Source organism: Triturus cristatus, chromosome 4_1, assembly GCF_964204655.1.
Source record: "Triturus cristatus chromosome 4_1, aTriCri1.1, whole genome shotgun sequence".
Taxonomy (NCBI): Eukaryota; Metazoa; Chordata; class Amphibia; order Caudata; family Salamandridae; genus Triturus; species Triturus cristatus.
Window position 1 is genome coordinate 41,360,558 of NC_140585.1, and position 24,787 is coordinate 41,385,344.

Here is a 24,787-nt window from a genome sequence, read left to right on the forward strand (position 1 = left end):
CTGTATAAACTATATTCCTAGCAAAGGGAGGGTGGTTCTTCCACCACTGTTCAGTTATCATCATGATTGAATTCCCCTTTTGTCTTCTATGGACTTGTAGTTGTAACAATGTTTATTGTTTTAATCTTATGCATTTTGCTGTTGGTGCTGGCTCATATTATACGGCATGATAGAACAACGTACAGAGCTTTTTAGTTGAAAATAAACCTTTTGAACTCAAAAAAAAAAAAAAAAAAAAAGGAATGTATTTGCACAGGGTATATTCACAAAAGGATGACGGGAGAGCTACACATGATGTGTCTTCTCCTCCCTGACGCCAACATGACAAATATCTTCCTGGCCCTCCTCTTTTTAAACATATTTTTATTAGTAATTGGCACAATCTCTTAAAGGCATCATTAACGCTGTGAAGAAGAGGGCGTCAGCCGCTCTCAGGTAGAACTCAGTGCAACAGCTGCGCTGCATTAGCGAGGGAGTGCCCAGGCCTGTTCAGAGGGGTGAGGGGCATGACCACATAAAGCCCCTCAAGAAGACCTGCCCTCGAGTCCTGTAAACAAGGCCCTCACTTTAAATAACCCAGCACTTCTGGTCTGACGCGATAACACCCCACGCCTGCCAGCTCACACGAAAACAGAGCACCGCTTTGAACTCTCCGAGAGGTGGGTCTGTCACTTTGAGGGTGCTTACTGCCATGCCCACCCTCGCTCCTGCCTCCCTCCCAAAAAAAAAACTCCCAGAGAAAAACTCCACCAAATGATCACACATTGTGTACGACCACCTTCCCATCTGACCAGGAATGTCCAAACCAGCCCCCACCCCCACACCCTCTCGTGTTATCCTCCACTCCTTTCCCTCGTTAGGCCCTTACGGGAGGCCCCGCTTCCTTAGCCACTCGTATGACGCCCCAACCCCCTCCATCCTTCTACCCACAGGAGCCCCTCATGTGACCACATTTCCGTACACCCTCATAGGAGCCCCCAAATATTCGAGCAAAGAGCGCCTCGTTAATGAGGCCTGATTTAAGAATCCGCCCCCCTCCTTCAAAGAAACTCCTTGTATATGCTTTCAATATTGTACGTTTTTCGTAGGCAGCACAGCTAGCCGCTCGTGTCGCGCTGCTTACTAAAAGCATGTAATATTGAGAAAATAGAGTTTGACAAGCCGCGCCAGAGGAAAGAGAAGTGCGGCCTGCTTAAGTCTATGCTTTCAATATTGTACGTTTTTCGTAAGCTACGCAGTACGCCGCTCATGCCGCGCTGCTTATGAAAAGCATATAATATTGAAAATATAGATTTTGGCAAGCAACGCCAGAGAAAAGAGAAGTGTGGCTCACTAAAGTCTATGCTTTCAATATTGTACGTTTTTCGTAAGCAGTGCAGCACGCCGCTCGTGCCGCGCTGCTTACTAAAAGCACATAATATCGAAATAATAGAATTTGGCAAGCCGCACCAGAGAAATGAATGGCGCAGCAGCCATTCTTGAAGATAAAGGCGCTAATACAAGAAAAAAGTGCTTAGCGGCTAATTAAGAGACACCATGTCACGCCCTGAGTAAAAGATGCAGTCCGGGTGGGCAGGGCAAAAAGGAGATAGGGCGGTAACAAGGATGGACTAAAAAGCCTCACTCACAATGAAAAACCAGCGTTTACCATAAACAATGCCGCAAGCCAATGAAAAGTAGGGGCGGAGCCTACACTCCACTTCTGAATGTTATCAATTACAAGAAGCCTCGCCGAGCGAGCAACGCATGCGTGCTGCAACGCTAGGCGAGACCTAAAAAGAACGAAGAAGCAGTTGGGAGGCGACCACATTTGCCGCAGGGCCTCCCAGAAGTCAGAGGGGCTGGAGAGCAGTGGCAGGTGGTAAAAGTGGTGAGGCGAAAAGTAACAACCCAAGTAGAACTTGTGAAAAAGCACACTGAGCAAGGAGGAACTGAACAAAGAGGGTGGTTTGGGATGTGCAGAGTACGTAATGATGAATTTCGCAGCATACATTTGTAGAAAATGTAATAGGAAATTAAACAGAAGGGGTTCAAATGGTACATTTTACAGCCAACACATTCCTTAGACATAATACCCAATTTGTGTTTTTCAAAAATGCCCCACGAACTCCAAGCCAAGTTCAGACCTACCCAAACAGGCACACATTGTGTTCCTACCTGTAAAGCCGGCCCTGCATGTTCAGATTAAGTTGATCTCCATTCAAAAAGAAGATGGCACAGTTTAGTTGCTGTATTTGTAGATTTGACTCAGGAAGACGTCTCACTCTGTTCCTTTTTTCTACCATAGCACTGTCCACTTGTAAAAGTTCACTCCCTGGTCCACCCTGGTCACATCTCTTTACACTCAAAAACAATGCTTACTTTTTAACATAAATCAAAAGCGCTGGGGTCCAGAGTTCTCGGAGTCTGATCGTGGGGGTTGCCTAGTTTTGATTTCTCCCCATGCCGCAGGCGGCTGTAAAACTAATGCACAGATACAGTGAGGTGAGCATCTATCTCAACATTTCCCTCTGTGGCTTATTACAAACTTTACAGGGCATGGTCGCTACATAGTTCTATATAATGTAGTGATCTGTCAAGTTCAAGAAACTGCACATTTTTATAAATAGTTATTACTTTAAACGGATTGACTCCATTTTAAACAGTTTATTAATTGAGTGACTGAAAGCGTACGGTTGTTGGAATAAAAAAATTCAGGATTCCAACCATTGCAAGTTGAAGAGAGGGGAGTAAGTCGGCGTGCTCTGCACGGACACGTGCTTTGCCTAAAAGCGAAAGAAGCAACCAATCTTTGGAGGAAACAGCAGTCATTGTGATTTCAAACAGGAAACAAGCATTTGCAATGCAATAGGTCTCGCATTTATAAGAGTTTGAGCTATTGGCATTGTAAAATTACAATGCCTTTTATTTATGTTTTGGTTTTAAAACAAATAAAAGGCATTGTCATTTACAATGTCAGTAGCATAAATTCGCATAAAAGCAGTGTGTGGAGTGCAGCAGTGTGCGGCGTGCAGCAGTGTGCGGCATGCAGCAGTGTGCGGCGTGCAGCAGTGTGTGGCGTGCAGCAGTGTGAGGTGTGCAGCAGTGTGCGGTGTGCAGCAGTGTGTGGCGTGCAGCAGTGTGTGGCGTGCAGCAGTGTGTGGTGTGCAGCAGTGTGCGCCGTGCAGCAGTGTGTGGCGTGAAGCAGTATTTCGTGTAGCAGTGTGAGGCATGCAGCACTGTGTGGCGTGCAGCAGTGTGCGGCGTGCAGCAGTGTGCGGCGTGCAGCACTGTGTGGCGTGCAGCAGTGTGCTGCGTGCAGCTGTGTCGTGCAGCATGCAGCAGTGAGTAATGCAGCAGTGTGCAGCAGTGTGTGCCGTGCAGCAGTGTGTGGCGTGCAGCAGTGTGTGGCGTGCAGCAGTGTTTCGTGCAGCAGTGTGCGGCGTGCAGCAGTGTGTGGCGTGCAGCAGTGTTTCGTGTAGCAGTGTGCGGCGTGCAGCAGTGTGCGGCGTGCAGCAGTGTGTGGCGTGCAGCAGTGTGCGGCGTGCTGCAGTGTGCGGCGTGCTGCAGTGTGCGGCGTGCAGCAGTGTGTAATGCAGCAGTGTGTAATGCAGCAGTGTGTAATGCAGCAGTGTGCGCAGCAGTGTGTGGCGTGCGGTAGTGTGCGGCGTGCAGCAGGGAAGAAGAGAGACATCCACTGTAAGCAGCCAGAGGATGAGACAGTGGAGCAGAGAGGCAGGCATCAGATCACCGACAGCCACACGATAAGACAGGGATGGGATGAGAGATCGAAAGAGAGGAATGGGGCCGACAGCGCAAGGGGCCGACAGCGCAAGGAGCGAAAGATGGATGGGAGATGCAGTCAAACAGATAAAATGAGATAGGGGAATACAAGCATTGTGAATAGAGCGAGTTAAGAAGAAATCCACGCCAAGCAATCAACACCATGAAAAGAGACAATAGGAGAGCGACAGAAGCAGGGTGGGAGACAAATGGACGTGAAAGGGAGACAATAGACAGGAAGAGCAGAAGAGCGCATGGAGGGAGGCAGTGACAGGAAAGGAGACAGATGGATAGTGGCAGGCAGAGACAGGGGACAAGTAAAGCAGCAGGCTGTGTGTGCCGTACAAAGAGACAACAGACAGCAGGAACAGTCAACAGCCAGGTAAAGACAAGATAGCGGCAAGGAGACAGGCAGGGAAAAGGATCACCAGGGACAGGGAAAAGACAGACCAGAAGACGGACAGGAAAACATACGGAAAGGGCAGAAGTGGAGCATGACTGATACCGAAAAGGCATGCAATGCAGACGGGGAAAGAGCACAGAGGAAGGCAGGGCGTGGGGCAAGAGGAGAACCCAAAAGAGAGGGATAGGAACAACAAGTCTACGTACGCATCAGGCCGGCCAGGAGTTTTCACGTGAATCGGGTCTCACATAACCGCTCCTCGTCTTTTAAAATACATATAAGAATGAATTTAATCATTTTCTATGGCAGAAAAGGGGAGCGGACAACAAACTAGCTAAAGTTTCCTACGGATTTATATTTTATGTATATGGTAAAATCGACGGTGGTTTCTTGTTTAAAACCCTTTAAGTGTCATTGCAGCCATTACATCCATAATGCGGAAAGTAGCGCAGTGAGTGAACGGTGGAAATGTTTATCATTTTCTCTGAAACTTCTTTATTGTAATAATTGGCAAACTATTTTTGAAAAAAGTACCTAACAAACAGCACACCCGTAAATAACATAATTTGACACCTGGGTACGCAGCTCAGACAGTCTCCTGAGCGCCATGCATGGTTCTACGACTATGCCATGCTTGCCTCTTCCGACATAGCGGGTTTTCCCAACTGAGAACAAAACGGATTTGTTCCTTTGGTGGGGGGAGGGGTTGTTTTTCTTGCGTCTAACTTGTCAGACTGTCTATTAAGCAGGAGCCTTAGAAATGTGTAATTATACCACTGGCACAGACGGTGTCCCATCCAAGAGAATGCTCCAGTTTTAAGAAGTTTAAAAAAAATATTGTCTAAGAGTTAAAGAGCGAAGGGGTGTCAGTGTGTTTTTTTTATGTATTTGTATCTCGAACGTAAATGCTGATCGGAGATGTTACAGTCCGAATTTTTAAGTTTCACATTTGCTGCTTGACAAAACAGATTAAGGCGCAGAAGGGTGGAGCGTAAAGGGAATACAAAATAAATAGTGATCCGGGTGCACTTTGACCAAGTGATGTCTATGGGGGAAGGAATGCTTCGATGCCGTTTACCTAAAAAGAACAAGTGAGAAATCAGGAGACAGGAGGAGGAACATTTGGGGGGGAGGGGCGGGGGGCGGGAGGGTGAAGAACAAAGGAGAAGCCCTGAGGCCAAAGTTTACCTTAGACAAGCGCGCACTGAAGTTGACGAGGAGGGAGTGGGAGGGGGGAGTGGGGGCGGGCACAGTGCAAATGGTGTGCACTTTGAAGTCCTCAGTGGCCGCGCGGCTCACTGACGGACATCAAAGGGGCCGCGAAGTGATCAGGCAGTGCTTTTCAGGCTGCCAAATGGTGCGCGCGGCCGGCGCACATGCACTGTATTTGGAGGCCTGAAAAGCACTGTTTGCGCTTCCAAAACTCGCTTACTATAAGTCTCGCCAGAGCAGCGCTAAAGCGCTGTCTCAGGCGAGACCTAAAAAAGTACAGTGGTGTTCCTGTTATCGTGTTTGGCAAGCCCTGGGTGGGGGATTTTATATGGCTACCACTGTTGCCATTTCTGATTGTTAATTAGAGTAATTTGTGGGTTTTGATCACTACAAATACAAGTAAGTACTTAATATAAATCATGCTCATTAAAAACTGGAAAAAACAATAACATAACCAATGATAAAAGGCGGAGCCACAGCAGAAAAGGTTGGTATCATATCTTCAAAGATATCAATCAATATCAACCAGTTGCCGAGGCGTCATGATTTCATGATTTCAGATTCCTGCTCCAAGGAAATGGTCCATCATCTACTCTTCTTTATGTGGAAATCCCTTTCCAGAAAAACACAATGCAGACATCTCAAATAAACACCACTGTTTACGGTCGTATATTCCCAAATTCAACCAGCCCAGATCTCCGTGATTAGATCGATAAATGACCACCCCACTGCAGGGTAGGATTGGTAAGGCAGGCACTCGGTTAATACCCAAGGGGCCGGTATCCGAGTTCCAGCTGTGGGCTGCTTTTTTCGCATCCTGGGGGGATGGTTTGGGCGGTGTCTGTGTTGTTCGATGCTGCCCACGGCACAGTGGGTGCCTGAGTGGCCTTTCTGGAGGCAGATGGGCCTCCATTACCTCCCGTCTATCACCGGACAGAGGTGTCCCTCCCTTCCTCTCGCTGTGCCGGCCCATTCATGTATGCATATAGGGCGGGGGCAGGGGCCTGGGCAGAAGTGGCCTCGCTTGTTTTCAGGTGTGTTTCACCAGTGTGAACTAATCCGTGCATTTTTTTTTAATCTAAGTGAAGTTAAGAAAACATGCCTCTGTAAAACCGCCCTCCCACCCCCTTCTTTTTGTAAAAGTCCACCGAAGCAGTGTTTTGTGGAAAGGCAATATGCAAATGTGGGCCACTTTTTTTGCGTGCCAGGGCCGATTTTTGATCCCAATCCAACCCTGCCCCACTGAGCTCTGCGTTTTGTGCACTTTCAGGCAGGATCCTCTTACCTGCAGCAGACGCTGTCTTCCCTCTGCTCTGCCATGCACCTTGCTAGACTCTATGTCCTGCTACTACCGCTGGGACGAAATACGGGGGAAAGCACTACCCTAGTGCTACGAGGGATTATCCCCATAATATATGATAAACTTTCGTACGAGTCACGGCCGACCTGTTAATTTGTACATAGCAGTAAGTACGAGAGTCCCTCGTCACGTGCAAAGGCAAAAATATGACCAATCACTGTGTGGCTTCAAATAAAGCCACACAATGATTGGCGTTGGTCTTTAATATGCCCGCCCCCACACTGCCTTTGAACATGGGGCCGCGAGGGCAGTCAAAACATAAGCTCCGTGCTCACAGCCAATCCTTGCATTGCTACCATGCTATTTACAGTAGTGAACAGCATGAGAGTCACGCAAGGATTGGTTGGAGCAGGTGAATCCAGCGCTCAGAGGGAGGCTAGGAGGCAGTGCTGCCTTTCCCCTGGCTGCCTAACACAGGTGCTGAAGTGAGCTTGCCGGGCTGGGCATTGCAAGAGCCCTGTCCAATGGCTAAAGACGGCTGAAATGCCAGAAACAGGTCCTAGGAAGCTTGTTTCCGGTCCAGGGAAGACATGGCTTGGCAGTTCGGGCTGGACTGTTCCCATGAGGCACAGGGTCAGACTGATTTGCATATGGCCATGTCTGAACTGGGGTGGCAGAGTGGGCTAAAGAACGGTGGTGGATTAAACCCAGATCAGTTGACTGGCGGTGAGTGCTTGCAATGTTCAACACTCTGTCCATCATTTCCTTTGGTTTTTCTCTGTCCAACGTGGCAGGCACACTTGACTTTATTCTAAACCTCAGCCTGCCAATCAAAAGGAAAGGCCAAGGCTCCGCCCTGCCAAAACAGCACCGTGGGTGAGGTATTTTTTTAAATAAGAACATAAACTCTACAAAAGGCATGTGGCAGCTCAGAGGGGGCAAAGGAGCAACACTCCTTTGCTCCTGGGAAGCCACCGCCCAGGCACCTGGGTGATGCCTGCCTCTAGAATGGGTCTATTTCCTCCCCTGGTACCTCTAGACAAACAGTTCATGTCCTCATGTGCGGGTCAGCCTCTGGGTCGAGCTATCCAAGGTATCCACTCTTTCTTCACTATCATTGGTCTTTTCTATGAGTGGGTCTGACTTACTCCACACTTACTCCTGACTTACTCCATGTCATCTTCAGATCTACTAGGCCGGTGTTACTGCTGCTGCTCTCACTGTTATTTCACAGGTCTCCATCGCTCAGATTTATGTTCAGTTGAAAACTTACAGCCTCAGTGAACATCATGTGATGAAACATGGATCAGTTTGAATCATGCTCAGACTTGCTTCTACAAATATAAGGATGAGATCTACCCACCCCCACCAGCTTGGACCATGCTAAGACACACCTCTACAAATCCAAGAGAGAGACCCTCCCCACCCCCCATTCCGGAGCATGCTCAGACACTTGTACAATCTCAAGGGCCCCATCCCTACCAGCTTGGACAATGCCAAGACACGCCTCTATAAATCCAAGGGTGAGATCCACCCCTGAGTATGAAACATGCCTAGAAACGCTTCTACAAATCTAAGGGTGACATCCACCCGAGTCTGAAACATGCTAAGACACACCTCTATACATCCAAGGGTAAGATCCACCCCTGAGTATGAAACATGCTAAGACACGCTTCTACAAATCCAAGGGTGAAATCCACCCTCGAGTCTGAAACATGCTAAGACATGCCTCTATAAATCTAAGGGTGAGATCCACCCTGAGTCTGAAACATGTTAAGACACGCTTCTAGAAATCCAAAGGTGAGATCCACCTCGAGTCTGAAACATGCTAAGACACGCCTCTATAAATCCAAGGGTGAGATCCACCTGAGTCTGAAACATGCTAGGACACACTTCTACAAATCGAATGGTGAGATCCACCCCAGTCTGAAACATGCTTAGACACACCTCTATAAATCCAAGTGTGAGATCCACTTTGAGTCTGAAACATGTTAGGACACGCCTCTACAAATCCAAGAGTGAGATCTACCCTGAGTCTAAAACATGCCAAGGCACGCCTCTATAAACCAAGTGTGAGATCCACCCCTGAGTATGAAACACACCAAGGCATGCTTCTACAAATCCAAGGGTGATGTCCACCCTGAGTCTGAAACATGCTAAGGCACGCTTCTAAAAATCCAAGGGTGATATGCCTCAATAAATCCAATGGTTAGATCCACCCCTGAGTATTGAACATACTAAGACATACCTGTACAAATCCAAGGGTGAAATCCACCTCCCCCCTGAGTCTGGAACATGCTAAGACATGCTTCTACAAATCTAGGGGAGAGTCTAATCTCTCCACTACCCCATTCCAGAACATGCTCAGATGCGTCTAAAATCTCAAGGATACCATCTCCACCAGTCTGGTCCATGCTAAGACACGCAAGGGAGAGAGCCATTCCTCCTCCACCTACCCTCCCATTCTGGAACATGCTCAGATGCATCTCCAATCTCAGGTTCCCATCCCCACCAGCTTGGACCATGCTAAGACACGCCTCTATAAATCCAAGGGTGAGATCCACCCGCGTCTGAAACATGCTAAGACACTCTTCTACAAATCCAAGGGTGAATTCCAGCTCCCCCTGAGTCTGGAACATGCTAAGACACGCTGCTATAAATCCAAGGTTGAGTTCCACACCCCCATTGAGTCTGGAACATACTAATACACGCTTCTACAAATCCAAGGATGAGGTCCACCCCCATCGAGTCTGGATCATGCTGGGACACGCTTCTACAAATCCATGGATGAGTTTCATCCCCCCATTGAGTTTGGAACATGCTAAGACACGCTTGTACAAATCCAAGGATGAGATCCACCCCCCATCGAGATATGGAACATGCTAAGACACGCTTCTACAGATCCAAGGATGAGTTCCAACCCCCCTTCGAGTCAGGAACATGCTAAGACACGCTTTTACAAATCCAAGGATGAGTTCCACCCCCCCATTGAGTCTGGAACATGCTAAGATAAGCTTCTACAAATCCAAGGATGAGATCCACCTCCCATCGAGTCTGGAACATTCTAAGACACAGTTCTACAAGTCCAAGATCCAGTTTGTAACATGTTCAGACGCACTTTCTGAATCCTAGCCCAAGACAAACAGGACTACAGCAAGACATTCTTATTGACTTCAATGTCAAAAGTACAAGCATTGTTATTGGCAGATTACTGCAATGTGAACAGACCTGTCTCGCCGCTGCTGGAGTTGTGTGGGCGCAGTTCAATAGGCGTTGTGATAATGTTCCTCATGTTACATTTAGGAAGTGGGTTTGTGGCTGAACACACCCTCAAAACAGCCCGCCATAGCCCTGTGAGCTGGCGCGACTACTCCCCAAGACAGACCCTCAGGTCTGACATCTTCAGATGGATCAAACTTGTCAATGCCAATAGGTAGAAGCAAAAGCATCAAGCGCAAAGAAGTCACCTAGGGGTGTCAGGAGCAGCAGGTGCTAACATTTGTTACCCCGAAACTGGTCTGGCTACCTGTGGTCTGAGGGGTGATGATGGCATCAGAACAGGCAGCGAATAAAGAGGTCTCTGCAAGCCTGTTTTGCTTCTCTAATTATGACTCTCCCAATGCCCACCCCCCGTCCGCCGGCAGCCCAGAGGAGGGCACCGAGGGTCTGAATGTGGGCCAGGAGCCGCCTCGGTTTCAGAGGGCGCACTGTGTCCTTCCCTTACCCCTTGCTTCTGGATGAATCAATAGTCATAACCAGAGCCCCTGGTGCTGCCCTCGAGACTCACCGGACCCCCCATTGTTGTGTCTGGGCTTCACATATGTCGTGCCAAGACCGGGGATTCAGATCGCACTATGCTGTGCAGTGATGTGAGTGCAGGCCAAGTGGTGTAGGCCGCAAATGAAGAGATCACACACAGCGTGAGGCTTTACATTGCTCGCGTGTCGCCGGGCGCACGCGCACAACCATTTATTGACTGACGCCCGTACTACGCGGGCCAAACCATGAACAATGACGTATGTGGGGAGAGATCACCGCTCACCCCGTAACCATGCAACAGCGCGAGCACAACCGCCAAACAGAATATCGCGATGAGCGATACAACATTCCTCCCCAAAAATAAAGTTCAACAAACATAATAAAACATTACTTTGGAGAACCAGTCCCAGCATCACCCTGGATATTAGCATCATGCAACATACCAACTCTCAGTGTCATAAGGTGATATTCTAACAATGATATTCCCTTAGTCTGCTGGACGGCTCAGGGTTTTTTCTCAGTTTATATTGAATGCAACTCTCCCTGCACTCACTGTTCCCATCAGTGACTAAAGGAGACTTGGATGCTTCGCGACAGACCTCCTGGGATCGGGTAGACAAGTCCACACCCTCAGCTCCCGGTGTCTCAGGGTCAGCTTCTGACCATTCTTCCCAGACTCTGTCAAGGGAAGCTCCAGAGGATCCCTCTCAGTGTCCTGACACCCATGATATTTCTTGAACGCTGACACATTTCTGGTGAGCAGTTCCAAGCCTCTCTTGACCGTGACTTGCATGCCACAAACTTAAACAATGCACCTGGGATCTTTTTCAAACGGAAGTCGTAACTTGCTGCCTGGGTGTCGGTCTTGGACAAGAACTAGATCTCCTACTTTGAGATGAGACATTTCCGCTCTGCGCCGTTTGCTGACTTGATCATTGGTCCATTTCCTTCTGCAATCCCCAGCTCGATCATTCACTTCCTCTGGAACCCATCTAGGGTGATGGGGGATAGGGACACTCACTAATGGCCCCATGGACAGGTGTCCTGGAGCACGACCAGTGGTGGTATGGGTAGTCTGCCTGTAATCCCTAAGGAAAGAATATATTAACTGTTCCACAGAATCACAGTTAGCCACTGCTATGCGGATCACCTTGTTCAAAGTTCTCATGAAGCGCTCTGCTTCTCCGTTGGCTTGTGGCCACTTTGGGGTTATCTTCTTGTGCACTTCTCCTAGAGATGTCAAGTACAATGCAAATTCCTGTCCCTGAAATGGTGGATCATTGTCAATTTTAATCTCTTTGATGAGCCCATGGGTGGCCATCACCTTTTCCAGCTTCGGTATGACTTCTCCAGTGCTCAGAGATGACAGCACCTTGGTGAGCTTCGCATGATATAATGTTTATAGCTGCTCCGGTACCTACGATTGCAGTCGAGGGACGTCCACCAACCAAAACTTGTCACTGCGGCAGTCAACTCTGAGTATTTGATGCTGACCCTGTGGTGAACACTGAGTGCACCGTGTGTTCTTCTCGGTCATCATCGTCCATATCACTGCCTTGTCCCTGTGACTCCGGGATCATGTTCTCCTGGGACCTCACAGTTCATCCTCTGCTGGATCGACATACTTTCATCAAGTGGTTCATTTTCCCACATGCCGTGCACTTCTTTCCCCTAGCTGGGCACTCTGACGGCCAATGTGAGGGTCCACCACAGTATCCACACAAACATGTTCTCGGGCCTTGTGTCCATATTGGCGATGGCATGGTGGTAGGAGTGACTGCATTCACTGGTTCAGTCTTGATGGGAGCCTGTAGCGCGGCCTTCATATGCGCCGCTCTTGCCTTTGAGAGTTCTTTTGTTCTTCCCATGGTAAGTATTTCTGCCAGCAACTTCCCCGATTCTTCCAGAATTCCCTCCCTCAGTTACACAGAAGCGCACCCCTGAATGACTTGTCCTCGAATCTCTTCTGTCTCATGTTGAAAACCACAAGTGCTGGCTAACTCCTTTAAACGTGCATGAAATACTTCAGGCTGTTGCCTGGCTTGTCTGAACATAAAACGTTCGTAGTCGCGATTCGCCATGTGTTCAAAGTGAGCATTGAGGGCTGTGATGAGCGTGAGATGAGTCTTTGGTGCTGCCTCTGCCACTGTGTTGGCTATCTTATATACATCCTTCTCTCCAAGATGCAATATCAACGCACGCTTCTGTTCATCGTCGACTTTCGTGGCCTTAAAGAATAGGAGCACTCGCTCCAGCCATTCCTTCCACCTTGGGGCCTGACAGAGGGGGCCCCATCTACCACAAATGGCTCTATGGCAGGGATGTGAGCCATGATGTCTGAGGTGTTGTGTCACCGGTATATCACCCTATATGACCCTTAATGTGGCCATGCCTGAAAGCAGCTGTACGATTCTGTGCACTTTTGTTGCCGCTACTCTTAGTTGGTTGTGTGCATTCGTGATCTCAGCTCCAATCACTACCAACCGGACCAGCAGTCGGCGCTCGACGTCGGCACTCTGAAACTGCCCGCAGGCGCCGCTCAGAACTTGTCCCCCTTGGTTGCAGGCAGCACGTGGGAGTGGCACCACTGCAGCACGAGCACCGCGCACATGGTAAAATGTGCGCTGCCCCCTACCTAATGCCATGTGTCTTCGTAGCACCCTTGTTGCCAAAAGTTGTGTCTGGGCTTCGCATATGATGTGACCAGACCGGGGATCCAGATCGCACTATGATGCGCGGTAATGTGATCGCAGGCCGCGTGGTGTAGGCCGCAAATGAAGAGATCACACACAGCGTGATGCTTTACATTGCTCGTGTGTCTCGGCTCTGACGCCGGGTGCACAATCATTTATTGACTGACACCCGTGCTACACGGGCCAAACCATGAACAATGACGTATGTGGGGAGAGATCACCACTCACCCACGTAACCATGCAACATCATGAGCACAACCCCCAAACAGAATATCGCGATGCGCGATACAACACCCATCTCACAGCAATTCCTGCCCTTCCCTTAGTCTATGAGTTCTTCAAGGGGAACTCTCTTCACGCATTTTAACTTGAGTAAGGAGGGACCGGAACTGCACCGTCATAAAGAACACACAGGACAGCTGGACATAGGGTCCGTTGTACAGGCGCTCAACGCCCATTGGGCTCAAAGGGCTTCTGCCCTCCCCCGTCGTATGTGGCAGCCCGGGCTGAGACAGCTTCCAAGTACTTCACAGGTCTTAAAAGACCAATTACTTGGGGGGGCGTGGCTCATGCGCCAACAAGATGGCCACGTAGTTGCGGAGCTCCGCACCACCGGCTCTCGATATCATATGTTTCGGGAAGAAATACCCTTCATTTTCACCTTCCAAAACCGGATATCTCTGCCTCATGCTGCGGTGAGCTCATAGACATCTTTTTTACAGTTTTTCATAAATGTTGGCAATCTTTCACAACGCAACTTGGCTTGTTATGTAACGGCCGCCATTTTTATTTTTCTCTCCTTCATGTCCTTCGAGCGGTTTTTTCTCATAATCTGACCACCGCCTCATAAGACATCATTGTCTTTTATTCTTTTTGCACCATGAGGGAGACTCTTTTCACTCATGTATTTACTGGAGTGATGCTGCTTCTGCCTAGCCCTTTAATTCGTGCCTCACCTCACTGAACAGCCACCATTTTGTGCTTCACCTGATGTGAACAGTTACTCAAAATCCTACTACTTTCACGGGCTTTGTGGCTTCTTAGCTTTTTTGAGTTACTTCACATTCCTTCAACAAGGCTATTTTGACTTCCATATCTCTGGCCCTTGTGTTCCATCAGATCTATACACTATTTTAAAGATCTTCAACTTCATCGTTAAGAGTTTGGTCTCTTCTTCATTAAACTCCACCGTCTTTAAACCAGCCATGTGCTCAGATTCAGACTCTAACTCCAATTTTACCGAAATGGAGGACCTACCTTTGCAGAAACCTGACCATTCTTCCGGCACTGTTCCTAAAACGCACATCTCAAGCAAATTACCAGCAATTTCTACCAAATGTCCAAAAAAGGACCCTCCTTCTCCAGTAGCTTCGTCTTCTGCCTCCATGGATATAACCCTTAAAGAAATTCGTGCTCTTAAACCCTTTATGGAGGAGACTAACAAAACTCTACAATTTTTGCACGATAAATGGTCTTCATAAGATTCGGGTGTGCTTATTGTGGAACAAACAACTGAATATCTCCAGGCTTCCTTGGAGTCTGATATATCCCTAATTAAGAGACAGGCGGAAGATTTGGAAAATCGTAATCTCAGAAACAACCTTAGACTTTATGGTCTTTCTGAGCACATTGAAGGATCCAATTCAACTGCTTTTTTTTCAATCTTTTTTGCCTAAACTCTTGGACTTACCTGCCACTTCTTCTCTCAACATCCAAAGAGCACACAGACTTGGTCCTAAAATATCTGCGAAGCCTCGCGGTGTTATTATGCCATTTTTACAATACACAGATCTCCTACAAGTCTTGTCCGCTGTCAAATAACAAAAAAATGTTTTGGGAAGGTCATCGTCTATATCTTTCTCAAGAGGTCGCTAGAGTTATGGCAGACCATCAGAAGAATTTTTTTGACCTTCGTCCTCAACTACGTGCTATTAACGCCAGATTTGGACTCCTTCATCCTCGCCTCTTCAAGGTTACTTACAAAGAACAGACTACAACGTTTGAAGATCCAGCAGCTCTACAAGAATTCCTTCGTCGCCATGGAGTCGATGTTATGGACACTTTAAGACCCTCTTAATTAATATATTTCCCTCATGTTTTGTAGTTGTTTTCTCATCTCTGTATTGCATTGACTGTTGTTTCGTTCATATTTCTGTTATGCTTTAATACAGTGTTTTGTTCTATATATTTCCCTCATATTTTTCTTCCCCAAATTATTATATCTCCTTTTATTAATTCTCTTTCTTTTACATACAGGTGTCTTATTCCTCCAATTCCATCCCCTATTGACCCTCCTGTCATGTTGGAGTCTTGACTGTAGTTCATCGGGTGTTCGGTGGAGTTTCGCTGCTGTCATCATCGTCTTCTGGTGTTGTCATTCCACTTTTCGTTTTGTATCTGTAGGTATGTTTTTCAGTCGTCTTCTGTATGACATGTACTGTCTCTTGTTACTCTACCTTCTCATTTCTCCTTTTGTTCTTTCTCATTTCCTTCCCTTGTTACTTTTTCTTCCTTCTTTTTGTTTCACTTTTTTTTCTTTTTCTTTTTCCTTTCTCATGTTCTTTTACCTAACACAATTTCTCTATCCTTATTCCTCTCTTCTCCTCTATATCTTTCAACCAAATTTAATTTCCGTTCTTGTAAGCATAATATTTGTTCATATTTCTTTTTTCATTAAGTCACATTTCGGGTTACTACCTGGAACGTTAAAGGATTAAATAATCCTATTAAAAGGCAACTGGTCTTATCTCATCTGGCCAAGTTAAAAACTGATATTGTTTCACTCCAGGAATCCCATATTCCTGAAGATGAAGCATTAAAACTGAAGCAATGCTGTGTGGGACATGTGTTTAACTCTCCGCCTATGGGTAAGAAAAATTGAGTTTTGATTTTATGCCATAAAAACTTACATGTTTCCATTGTTCATCAAGAACGTGATGCTGAAGGTCGCTGGGTTATTGTTAAACTTCTTATTGATAGAATTCCTTTAGTTCTTTTTAATGTTTATGCCCCCACGGGGGTTGATAAGGTTTTTTGGTCTAATGTATCTGACAAGTTACTTTCATACGATGATGACTATATTATATTTGGTGGTGATTGCAATCAAGTCTTCGATCCCTCTTTAGACAGACATTCTAAAGTTGAGTTTCTCCCTTCCAAAATGCATTCACAGTTTACCTCCAATGTTCGTCATAAAGCTTTGGTAGACATTTGGAGATTATGTCACCCTGACCTTAGAAAAATATACTCAATACGGGAATGGGAGTGATGTGAGGGTGAGTAGAAACTATATTCTCTAAGTAAATCCCTGGCTCAACATGCCATTCATTCTGAATCTCAGACCATGCCCCTGTACTTGTAGATGTTGATCTTATTCCCATTTTCTACTCACCCAGGAAGATGACGATTTAATAATTCCTTACTCCTCAATCCTATTTTTTGTCAAAAATTCAATTATTTTGCCTCTGAATTGTTTGCTATTAATAATACCCCAGATTATCCCCCTGTCATGGTGTGGGATTCCTTTAAGGCTGCTGCCAGAGGTTTAATCATAAACTTTAGCTCTCAGAAGAAAAAATCCACAGAAGCCCAATCCTCTCAACTACTTAATAAAATTAAACAACTTGAATATACATATTATCATTCCAACACTGAGTCCTCTTTGAAAAATCTTATTGACGCTAAATTCACTTTTAACAGATTATCTACTGACGCTGCCTCGAATTATTTATTGAAAAGTAGTTCTCGTTAGTATGGGGGTCAAAACAAAATGGGAAAGCTCCTGGCTAATTATTTAGAAGTGAGGAAAGGAACAAACAAAAATAGAATCTTTACAAGGCCCTGCCGGTGTTACTCTATTCAAGGATAAAGACATTTTGAACGAGTTTGTTTCTTTTCATAAGGACCTCTACAATCCTGAATCCCTACCTGATTCCCCTGATCTTTTTTCTTGCTTTCAATCCATCCCTTCCCCTTCTTCCAGTCATATTGATTTTGGACCTCTGGAGGCTGATATTTCACTAGCAGACATTACCTACGTTGTCTCCACTCTGCCTTGTGGGAAAGCTCCTGGTCCAGGTGGCTTTCCCATTGAATTTTATCATAATTTAGTGAAAATTATTTTACCTCATCTTTTGCTTTTATTTCAATCTTTTCTTGACACTGGCTCTTCACGTGGTACATTTCAGGAAGCATTGATTTGCCTAATTCCTAAAGAAGATAAAGATCTTTCTCTATGTAAGAATTATCAACCTATTTATTTGGTCAACACAGAGTATAAAATCTTTGCAAAGATCTCGCCTCTCTGTATGGATCCCATCTTACCTGATCTCATTGACCCAGAACAATCAGGTTTTGTTAAGGGACGACTTGCTTCTGATAACTCGTGAGTGTTTTTAATGTTTTAAGCAAAGCCTCTTCCTTAGATCACCCCCTAGTTACGATTTCCTTAGATGTTGAGAAAGCATTTGATAGAATTAGTTGGGATTTTATGTTTCATGCCTTAAAATGGACTGGTTTTCCTCCTAAATTACTTGCTTTAATTTCTTTATTATATTTCAATCCCTAAGCGTCAATATTTGTTAATGGTATGACTTCTGATTATTTTCCATGATTCCTATTCATATTCCTGAGTATTATTTTAAGAAAATTGACTCTCTACTCCTAAAATGTTTATGGAAAGGAGAACGTTCTTGCATAGCCTTATCCTCTCTAAAGAAAGACAGACCTCATGGGGGTCTTCGGTTTCCTGATTTCAAAACTTACCATCTCGCTTTCTCACTAAAACAAGCTGCTCGATGGATATCTATGGATCTTCCCTTATTCCCCCCCCCCCCTTTGGTTAAAAATAGAAAATATTTCTATTGCTCCCTTCAACTTTTGAGAAATTTTAACCTTCACTTCTTACACAGCTTCTCTCCGCTGTCTCATCATATCCCACTCCCGTAAACTTTTGATTCCTATACTGTCTTCCTCCTATCCCTCTATTAGCTCCACTCATCACCAACCTATTTGGCATAATAAATCTTTACGGATTCGTAATCGTTCTATATACTGGAAATCTTGGCACTCTAACGGCTTAAGTTGGATCTCCCAATTCATATCAGATAATCAACCTCTTACTTTTTCCGATCTCCAATCCCAATTTTCCCTGCCCTCATCCTCTCGATCACAATATAATCTTCTTTATCCTTCTCTCATCCAATATCTTAAAACTTTACCTAATACTAATGACTTCCCTACCTTGTACACAAATCTATCCTCAATGTTAGATAATTCTCCTTCAGCATCCACTTTATACAAATCTTTCCAATACTCCTCAGATAGACTCAAATCTAAGGTTGAATTAGCATGGAAAAAGGATCTCTCACATGAATGGCCAATTTCTACCTGGGATAAATTATGGTCTAAAATTCATAAAACCTCCAGGGCCGCTAATACCACACAAACCCTTTTTTTCATTTATCATCAAATATTATTTTCACTGATGCTTATGGCATCTTTTTCATCAGACACACCCTCTATATGTTGGTCCTGCACCTGCCCTACTGCTGATTTAAAACATATGTTGTTTGAATGCCGCCAATTCTTCAATTTTGGAAACTTGTTTGGTCCCAAATTCAGAAAATGTTTAATGTTCGCATCCCCTTTTCCTTCACTCACATCTTCCTGGGTACCCTCTCCTCCCACTGGCCTCAATCCCCACTGAGTTTTAAGCTTTTCGATTTACTCTTAGCTATCACATTTCACTTAATCACCTCTAACTGGAAACAAGCTGATAGGTTACTTTCCGCTCTTGGTGGAATGCAGTCTGTTTTCATCACCGGCTAAATACTAATTATGTCCCTCCCATAGCTTTGGCCATTAAAAGAGACCTTTCATGGCTTCCCTTGACAACATGTTTATCCTTGACTGCCTCTTTGAATGTTGCTTCTAACAATGACTCAGCGGATGTACGGAAACCACCTTCATTTCTCCCTTTGCCTTCGCATTTCTAGATGGTTAATTAGTTAGTTATCAGAGATTGTTTTGTTATTCTACTTTTCACCTTAATTTACTGTTATGCTTACAATCCAAATTATTTTTACTTAATTTGCTTGTTATCCTCAATTGTTTTTCTATGTATTATATTTTGCTCACTCCCCCCCCTCTTTATTGCCTTATATGATGCATTTTTGCTTTTCTATATAGTGTGATAAGAATATGTTGCTTATTTCTATTTAATCTTTTCCCCCTTTTGTTAAATAAGGCTTTGTTATATTATTATATTGCTGTTTCTTCTTTTTCTGTTATCCTTTAATAAACTCAAACTTAAAAAAAAAAAAACATTTACTTGTTAACAAGGCTTTGTTGTGTTTTCACCCCTTCTTAGAGCCCCTGCAGCTCTGCTCTGCCAATTGTTGGAAGACTTAGCCACCCCCCGAAATTTTTATTAGCCCCCCCCCCCCGAAATTTGGCTCTAGTTGCGCCTCTGCCGCTGTAGCACCTAGAAGCAGTCATGGCTGCAGGTAGCCGCTAACAGGTGCAGCTAACGTCCTCCTGAAGTAGCGTTTTAGTGACTGTGTAAGCTTTTTGCAAAAAGCTTACATTTATGAACAAAGAGTACAGATTTATACAGATTTCTGTTTTAAAAACTTGAAGCCGAACTTCTGGGTTCTGTTCTATCATGTGGTGAAACACAGGTACTGTGGGGGCAGTGATGCCCATTCACTAGCTTGCCCTCAGAGTGCCCTCGCCCTGCTGCTCTCACTTGCGTGGGAAGGAAACAAAAATTCAGAATGAGCGAAAGGTGTGACCAGGACACGTATTTACTGTAAGCACAAAGGGCTGTGCAACTCGCCAAGCTGTAAAAACCGCAAGGCATGCCCTGTGTACACAGCAGTAAAATGAGATGATGTATTTTACAAGCAGCAGAACCTGTTTGTTTATTGGTGCACAGGAAAGAGGAAGCTGCGCTTTTTAAAACGTATAAACTAAGGTCGGCTAAAGTACACTTTCTGAGGAGGCAAAACAAAGACAAAGGTAACATCTAAGTATTGCAAAGTCTGTTGAAAAGAATCTATGTTCCTCTTGGTTACGTATGTCTCTCGTGGACAGCCATAAGCTTGAATACTGGAATTTGAATCCGGTTATGTATTGGTATGACGTAACAGCAGTTCAAAAAACAAAAGACTGCTACGTCACTAAGGGGAGCAGTGCCCCCTTCAGCACGTCACCAAGGAAAGTAACCCCTCCCCCCCTCAGTATTCCTGTGCGTCCCCTGGGTCTCCAGAGACCTGCGTGACACATAGGAAGGGCAGGGGACTGCCTTCCGCCTCAGAGGCGGGACCCGCCCATCTGCTGCCCTTCCTTTCTCTGCAGAGGTCTGAAGACTCTCAGAGGAGAAGAAGGCCTTGTCCTTGTGAGTCCAGTGCTCTGCAGACCCACAGAAGTGGGCGCCGTCTGGCCGGATGGCGTATCCAAGAACAACTGAGAAGGTAACAGTGTGAAAAAGGCCGCTTTAATGAAACAGATGCGCAAGCTTTATACAAACCTTGGCTCTACGCCTTGCATACTAGCCATCAATTGGGTCTCACTGTACATCTTAATAACTATTCAATGCTCCTCCCCCTCCCCTAAGTAACCCTCCACGAGCCAAACAAACCAAAATCCAATCACAACTCTCCTCACTCAACCTACCCGCATCCAACCCTTGTGCATACACCACTGTTGCCATCTTATTCCATTCATAAACTCCCCCCCCCTCCCTTTCAACACGAAACCTCGACTAGGTCTCAACATGACCAACGTTTCTTGCAATCATTTTCAACTTGTGTACCAACTACCACCAGAAAAACCACCAAGTTTTTCTGTTTCCACCCATTATCATTTTACATCCCTACTGGCAGATGCAGCATTTCCATCAACACCTTTCTCACTTGTATCAAGTACAATTCCACCCCATATCTGGATAAATGCACCACATCGTCGCTAAAGAACGCCGCCATCTCATATTTAATGTCACAACGTTCAAGAAAAACCAAGCCCTCTGACTTGCACACCTTCCGATGTTCTCTGTTCTCCTTCCTCCTTGCCCCGTCGATAGCCCCAGGTTTCCTTGCCCCCGCCAGACTCTTCTACACATGAACTCGGTCAACACAATGGTGGTACAGGACCATGACGCTTTGATTTCCAACAAATCGCGCTTCACACTTTTTACCAGCATCAGTCCCTTCAACTGCACTAAATCATTTTCTCCTAAGAGCAAAAACAGGTTTTTTGGGCAGGGGCTACCCTTTGCCAATGAATTTAACTTGGGCAATATTTTGTGCCATTGCATTCCCCTTTACCGAACCATTTTAACTACACCACCGTATCCAGAAGTCCCAATTGTCGTCCACCTCTCCTGGTTTTGGCAAACCTCGCTGCCCACTTTACAAATAATTGCCCACATATCCAAACCTCATTGAGCCCTCTCCCTGGGCCCACGATGCAATCTAGGAGAAAAAAGATTGTGTTAATGCAAATCGTTAAAATCCCAGTCCAATTGCAAATAGCACTGATAACAGTCCGATCGCCAACAGCCCACATGCCGAATCTCTGCCGCGGTCCAACCCCTGCGGTCTGCCTCAAAAATGAGTGTGTCCCAAAATCCAGAGCACTGTACCCCAATGCACCCACTGCCTCGCTCAAAACCCCTAAAACATGTGATACCAAAAAATGGGTCCTGTCCCCATGCTGAAAAATCTCCCCAAAACCCCCTTGTGCCCACACAATGCCATCCACCAGTCACGGGGGCAAACCCATACGTCTGGGTATGCTCTCATTGTCAAACAGCTGCCCCAGCCCAACTGAGCTGTTTTTGGTTTTGGCAGCCACACTTCAACCCCCCAGGAAGCGTCCGGACATCCTGCCAACGAATCCCCACCAGGACCTCAGAACCGACCGCCTCTGTGACTCGGAACGCGCAGAAGAACAGCCAAATCCTAATCACAGAAAACTGTGGGGACGATTGGGAGATGCTTCAAACGCTCTGCAGCATGCGAAGCACCTGCTTCAAAATGTCGAGCGAGATGGGATGCTGCACTCTCGTCCCAGCACCCCTTTCCCTTGACCAGCCTTCAGTAATCTGCTTCCCCATTTCCCTTGCTGCCGGCTCATACCCCCACAACAGCTTCCCATAGAATGACACGCCTGCCAACCTGCCAGCTATAGTGACAGCCCCAAAACCATGGCCGCCTGCTGCGTCGGCAAACAGCTCGATGGACCACTCCACCTGCTCCCCTACTTCCGCCATGGGAAAACCATTGCATACGCTCAGAAAAACTCACCATAGTCGCAAATCCTCTCCTACTCTTGCCTTGAGGTGTTCCCTTTGGTGTGGGGGTGACTTTCCTGCCAGAGCTCAACCCAACCTCCTACAGAACATCCTGTCTGCCCTGATTGCCCTACAGGCAAAATACGATGACCTAGCAGGACCTGTATGTCCTTCACCTGCACCTTGGTCTTGTCCAACATCCTATCCAGGAGCTCGAGTCAATGCTGCTTCTTATCTTCTGGCATTCTAATCTCCATCATGTGGGAATCCAACTCAATGCCCAAGAGAGTAAGCACCTGCACCGGCCCCACTGTCGTTTCCGGTGCCAACGGAACGTCCACACCCTGCATCAACTCCCAGATCAACAGCAAACCTTCCTGAAATTCCTGGGACAGCGGGGCACCCACCAAGAAAAAATCATCCAACTAGGGTGTCATCACCTGTTTCCCTGCCACAACCACGAGCAGCTTCTGCAAAAAGGACCTGAAACCCGCAAACAATGAAAATGAAATTGAACACCCCATTGGCAAATGCTTTGTCCACAAAAAACTTGCCCCCATATAGGTGACCAACAACTCTTAATCCTCAGGGTGAACTGACAACATAAATGCTGATTTCACATCACATTTCGCCATCAAAGCGGCCCAGCCAAATTTGTTCACCAACTGTACTGCTGTGTCCACGTATGCATAGTGCACCCTGCTACACACCACAGGAATGTAATCATTGACTGAATGGCCATCTGGCCATGCCAAATGTATCAGGCAGAAACTCCCCAGGCTCCTTCTTAAGGAACACTCCGAGTGGGGAAATCTGCAAATTCGCCAGAGGCCAGCCATCGAATTTCCCTTCCATCTCACCTCCTTCAACAAATTGCCCCACATCAACTCCTCATGCCCTTTCACTGACTGCAAACTATCCGCCCACTTCAGAACCCTGGGACCAAATGAAAACCAAACTGAAAAAAGTGGCAACAACTTCCTTTTCCCCAGGGGCGTAACACAGGCCCCCGCATCCCTCGCACTGTGGGGGGCCCCCACGCTCCAGGGGGCCCCCTCAGCACTGCACTTCGGCTGTGGAGCTCCTGATAGAGTCTGGAGGGGGCCCCTCTACGTACCTTGCAGGGGGGCCCCCTCAATTATCGTTACGCCACTGCCTTACCCCTTCCATCCTCAACAAACCGACCCAATGCCGCAGCCCCTCCACCTTAACTGCTGTTTGAGCTCTTTTCCAGAAGGTTCTGTCCCCTCTGCTCCTACCCCGCTTGCGGAATCTGTCCACTGAACCCACTGCCACCCTGCAGCCCAAACTTACCCCCTTGAGGCCTACACTGTGTCAGCATGTGTTGCCTGCTGCGTTTTGTAAATTCATGTCTATTCTTACAGGACTCCTGCAAGCATTGTAGGACCAGCAAGCTTCCCCGCTCCCTGACTGTCCCCTCCCTCCTCCACCCAACCCGCCTGGGTGGGGTGCCCTCGAAAGGCCATCCACTCTCTGTGTAAGTCAATGGGGTGGGCTGTTCTGGCATCATCGTTTGGAAGAACAGCTCGTTGTCCAGCTACCATCAAATACCATCCGCATCATCTGCGAGGTGATCATGAAACTCCCCGTCATAGCGCACCAAAGTCTACCTCCGAACCTAACTTGTGGTTTCCGCAGTACATCGAGGTACTTACGCAATGCCATGCACCTCTACAGATATTCTCGCAGTACAAGCTTGAATAAATATTAAAAACCGCTGTCCAGTTCCCCAGTTCTCATTATTGACCGGCACCTTGGGCCTGTGGGACAGCTCATACTCTTCCTCCTTGGAGCCCACCTTCGCCCTCACTTCCCTATATAAGAGCTTAAAAATCTCCACTGACCCACCTTTTCAAATGCGCTCATTAGTAGCCAACAGCAGATTTGTGATCCCAAAATATGGCAGTTTTTTTGCTTTACCTCCTTGCTCTTCTTCTTCTCATCCGTGCTCTTGTCCCCACCTGTTGCCCCAGACTCCAGCACCACCTCCTGCGATTTGTCACTCATCCTCTCCTTCTCCTTCCTGCTCCCCCACTCCCTCTGTGCCTGTCCCCTGATCCTGCACATACTTACCCTTCATCAAACAAAGGCCAGACTCCCCCTGCACTTCTGTGTCTGTTCCCACAGCCTGCACCCCCACTTCCGCACCCCCAGCAGCAGAGCCCGCTGCACAAGGCTCCTTACCTGGCCTCTGGTTGGGTGGACACTGCCATTGCCGAAGCCAAAACAATGACCGGCTGCTGCAAGACTCCAATACTCCCTCTTCGGTTATTTCATGGTGCCCCGATGCACATCCTGAGGCACCGCTCATCACATACTCTCATGCACCTCGTCCTCCACAA